The sequence below is a fragment of the Camellia sinensis genome, chromosome 2, assembly GCF_055761805.1.
Source record: "Camellia sinensis isolate YWXY chromosome 2, ASM5576180v1, whole genome shotgun sequence".
NCBI classification, from domain to species: Eukaryota; Viridiplantae; Streptophyta; class Magnoliopsida; order Ericales; family Theaceae; genus Camellia; species Camellia sinensis.
This window is the reverse complement of record NC_138962.1, coordinates 41,031,271-41,036,717: the sequence shown is the minus strand read 5'-3', so window position 1 is coordinate 41,036,717 and position 5,447 is coordinate 41,031,271.

Genomic DNA, 5,447 nt, shown 5'->3' with positions numbered 1-5,447 from the left:
GGGTGAGCGAGTTACCACTTGTGCTTTTCTTGGGTATGCGTTGCATAGTACAACTTATAGATTTTTTGATATGGAAAATAATATTATTTTTGAATCAGGTGATGCTATTTTTCATGAAAATAAATTTCCTTTCAAATCTAGAAATAGTGGGGGTCAAATAATATCTGAAAATATTTTATCTATGCCTAACTCTTCTACTCCTTCTCAAGTTTTTCAAGAAAAAGAAAATTTTCAAATCTAACCAAGAAGAAGTAAACGAGCTAGAGTTGAAAAAGATTTTGGCCCTGACTATTATCTTTACAATGTGGAAGAAATTCCTCATACGGTACAAGAAGCTTTATCATCACCTGATGCTATTTTCTAGAGAGAGGCTGTAAATGATGAGATAGACACACTACTTTCAAATAAAACATGGAAGTTAGTGGATTTACCTCCAGGTTGTAAAACTATTGGGTGTAAATGGGTCCTTCGTAAAAAACTTAAACCGGATGGAACTATAGATAAATATAAAGCGAGGCTTGTCGCTAAAGGTTTTAAGCAACAAGTTGATCTTGATTTCTTTGATACTTTTTCTCTGGTTACTAGAGTAACATCCATTAGACTGTTGATTGCAGTGGCTGTAATTCATGATTTAAAAATTCATCAAATGGATGTAAAAACAACATTTTTAAATGGAGATCTAGATGAGGGGATTTACATGGACCAACCTGAAGGCTTTGTGGAGCCTGGCCAAGAAAGCAAAGTGTGTAAGATAACTAAATCCCTTTATGGTTTAAAACAAGCTCCTAAACAGTGGCATGAGAAATTTGATTCCTGCATGCTTGAGAATGGCTATAAGACTAATGAATGTGATAAGTGCATATATTATAAAACTTGTGAGAATGCACATGTGATTATTAGCCTATATGTGGATGATCTACTTATCTTTGGCTCTAATTTGCATATTATAAATGAGACTAAAAATATGCTTAATAGCCACTTTGATATGAAAGATCTTGGTGAAGCTAATTTTATTTTGGGAATTAAAATTACCAAGACTAAGGATGGCATTTTTCTTGATCAGTCGCATTATGTTGAGAAAATTTTAAAGAAATATAATTTTCTAGACTGTAAACATGTTGCTACTCCTTTTGATGCAAGCGTACACTTATCTGTTGTAACAAATGACAAAGAAGTGATTAATCAAAAGGAATATGCTAGCATGATTGGTAGTTTGAGATATGCTACTGACTGTACTAGACCTGACATTGCATATGCTGTTGTAGTACTTAGCAGGTTTACTAGCAAACCAAGTCGAGATCATTGGCTAGCCATGGGAAGAATTATGAGATATTTATTTGGAACAAAAAATTATGGTTTGTTTTATAACAAGTATCCTGCGGTACTTGAGGGATATAGTGATGCCGATTGGAACACTTTGTCAGGTAATTCTCTCTCTACCTCGGGTTTTATTTTTACCTTGGGTGGTGGTGCTATATGTTGGAAGTCTAAAAAACAGACGATAATTGCTAATTCTACAATGGAAGCTAAGCTTATAGCGTTAGCTTCAGCATGTGGGGAAGCGAATTGGTTGAGAGATTTGTTACATGAAATTCCTTTTTGGGAAAAACCAATTCCTCCTGTGTTAATTCGTTGTGATAGCACTGCTGCTATTGGTAGAGTGAATAATCATTTTTATAATGGTAAATCCAGACCTATTAGAAGGAAACACAGTAATGTGAGATCCTATTTGAGTAATGGCATCATAACTGTGAATTATGTAAGATCTTGTGATAATCTTGCGGATCCGTTAACCAAGGCCTTAGCGAGAGATAGGGTCTGGAATACATCGAGGGGGATGGGTTTGAACCCTATAAAATCAAAAATCATGTATGAGGATACCCAACCTAGGGACCAGAGATCCTGTAACTAGGTTCAATGGGAAGAACGAATCATATGGTGGTTGTAAAAATGCACTCTTAAATATTTTGTTATCCATCCCTATGATGTAAGTGCATTTGTCCTGTAATGTTGGAGGGTTGAGTTTTTATACTCTTAATGAAATTCTATAGCTCTTGTTGAGTGGGGTGTGTAAATTACAGGAACATCCTTGGCAGATTTCACCTATGTGAGCATGAAAGTGGGGCCGCTTTCTATGAGAACAAGGCTTATTCTCAAATATGCTCATGAAAATTGGGATTAGCACAAGGCCGTAATGTGCTGGCTATTAAAGCTCATGTCAACACCTGGATTATTATGTGTGAGCAGTAATACTTTATTTCCCCTAAGCAGTCATAGTTCAAGTCTGAGACCACTACTGACTCTGGAGTAGAGGTTGCTGTTTCACTAGTGAAGGTTCAATGCAGAGCACACCTTCATGATGCATACTAATCTATCTTTGTTTGGTAATCTCTTTTATCCTTGTTGATATTAAAATGAGTGGGGGATTGTTGGATCATTTTAATATCTTATATTTATTTATTGGTTTATCTTTTTCATAATGGGGTTTTATTACTTTGGTAACCTCTTGGTCATAAATGGAGGTTAAATAGAATTCATGAACTTGGTTAATGGTCATTATTTTGGTGTAACCATTTTCTTGTTTAATTGTCATTATTTTTGGTGTAACTGTAAGGTCCTTATAGCCTATATATAGTCTACTCTTTTCTATCTATAGAAATAAACTATTTTCTATACAAGAGAGATTGCTAGCAAAGAAGGGTGTTTTATTGGTGGAGCTTTGGGTTCACCATCTTGTGCAGAGTTGGCCTGAACCATACGACAAGTGGTCGGGTTGTTGTATCCAGGAGGGGATAAGTCATAGTGTTGTGACTGCTGCATCGGTATTTGGATTCTTCCTACCGCAGTGGGCTTGATCTCCTTAAAGAAAACGAGATATCCGTGCCTCAGCCTGATCTATTTGTATCTCATTTTCTTTGCATCATTTATCAATAATATAGTTTAGTTTCTGGTATTTTCTCCAACACTCTCTCAAACCATCATTAGGTCAGTTTCTCTGATTCCTAAGACTCAGTTTTCCTTCATTGCTCTTGCTTTTCATTTTCTTTTTCCTTTTTTTATTCATTGGATTTAGACTTTTTCTTGTGCTATTATTTGAAGTTTGACCCTCAATAACGGTTTTTGGGGAAAGGATCTTACAAGCCAAGCTCTTATATTGATACACGATCTCGTCATGATCTTCAAACATATTTGCTATTAAATTAGGTTTTCTCACCCAATCAAGTCCGTAGCTTGTGTTTGGTTCATGCATTTGCGTAAGAATTTGAAAAGGAAAACGAAAAAAGTGTCTGAAATCTAGCTATATTTTATTTACATTTCACCAGCCTTTTTTCTTTTCCTTTTCAAATTTCTACCCAAATCCATCAACCAAACAGTAAGAGTATCTCTAACCCTTCATCAATTTTTCATTTCTTGTAAAAAGCTTGGTCTTTTCAAATTTGATGAAAAGATTCCAAATTTTAGTAAAATGCTTAATTCCCTTCCTATCTCAAATTTATAATTTCATCAAATTTGATTTAAAAAAAAAAACATCTCCAATGCTTCATCTTTTTAAATTTTCATCAAATTCTAATTTGACAAAATATTTGATGAATTCACAATTTGATTAAAAAAATGGTTTTCCCTTGATCGGATAACGTTTGATGAATTGATTGGAGATACATATTTTAGCACTTTTTCATTAAATTTAAATTTGATAAAAAAAAACGTAAAGGATTGGAGATGCTCCTAAAATTCAAACAATGCTTCTATGGGAATTCCGTAAAGTTTCCAATCTTACCATTGGATCATGTCTCAAAATTCTGGTGCATTGAGATTTTTACTTGATCCAATGGTTTGGAATGTAATTAGAGATGGGATAGAGCAATTTGGGTTTTTTTTTTTTTTTTTTTTTGCTGAGTAGACAAAGGTCCCGGGTCCATTATAGTTGATTGCTGACCTGATCTATAAAGTAGTAAATAATTGCTCTTCCTTTAATTTTCCTAACTAAGAAGTAAAGTAAAACATATGTTTTAAAAATATGTTGGATTAATTGGTGCAAGAGTTTTGTTTTAGAATTAAATGAGTTTTAAAATGTGTATAGAACTTAGTGATAAGTAACCCCCAAATAATAATAACAGATATTTATAATTTTTAAAAATATTAAATAATCTATATTTAAGCAAATTTTTTAAGAAATGTAACTACCCCAACGCAATGTAGCTAACGTGTATGGGGTGGATGACAGGGCGATATTTTTTCTTCAAATTTTAACACTTCACGTGTATCTTGTATGGAGATATCGCTTCCCGCTAACCCAGAATCAGCAATTTTAAGTATGCATATTTTATTCACTTTGGTTTGACATTGCACTTCAATCTAGGCTCTCAATGGCAAAAGGAAAATCTCTGTTAGTCTATAAAATCGATTTCCATCATCTTCTTTGTTTGGTTTCCGGAGCTTCTTTATCAGCTGTATCATCACTCTTTCAACCCATCATTAGGTCAGTTTCTCTGATTCCTAAGACTCTGTTTTCCTTCATTGCTCTTGCTATTCATTTTTTTTTTTATTGGATTCAAACTTTTTCTGTTGCTATTATTTGAAGTTTGATGCTCAATAACAGTTTTTGGGGAAAAGATTTTACAAGCCAAGCTTGTATATTGACACACGGTCTCGTCATGATCTTCAAACATATTTCCTGTTAAGTTAGGTTTTCTCACCCAATCAAGTCCGTAACAGGTTCATGCATTTGGGTAAGAATTTTAAAAGGAAAATGAAAAAAGTGTCTGAAACCTAGCTATATTTTATTTACATTTCACCTGCCTTTTTTATTTTCCTTTTCAAATTTCTACCCAAATCCATCAACCAAACGGTAATAGTATATCCAACCCTTCATCAAGTTTTTCATTTTTAGTAAAAAGCTTCGCCTTTTCAAATTTGATGAAAAGATTCCAAATTTTAGTAAAATGCTTAATTCCCTTCCTATCTCAAATTTATAATTTCATCAAATTAGATTTTAAAAAAAAATTCTTCAATGCTTCATCTTTTTAAATTTTCATCAAATTCTAATTTGGCGAAAGATTTGATGAATTCTCAATTTGATGAAAAAAATGGTTTTCCCTTGATTTGATAACATTTGATGAATGGATTGGAGACACATATTTTAGCACTTTTTCATCAAATTTAAATTTGATGAAAAAAAGGTTAAGGATTGGAGATGCTCCTAAAATGCAAACAATGCTTCTATGGGAATTACATAAATTTTCCAATCTTACCATTGGATCATGCCTCAAAATTCAGGTGCGTTGAGATTTCTACATGATCCAATAGTTGGGAATGTATTGAGAGATAGGACAGATGAATTTGGATTTTTTTTGTTGAGTAGACAGAGGACCCTGGTCCATTATAGTTGATTGCTGACCTGATCTATAAAATAGTAAATAATTGCTCTTCCTTTAATTTTCCAAACT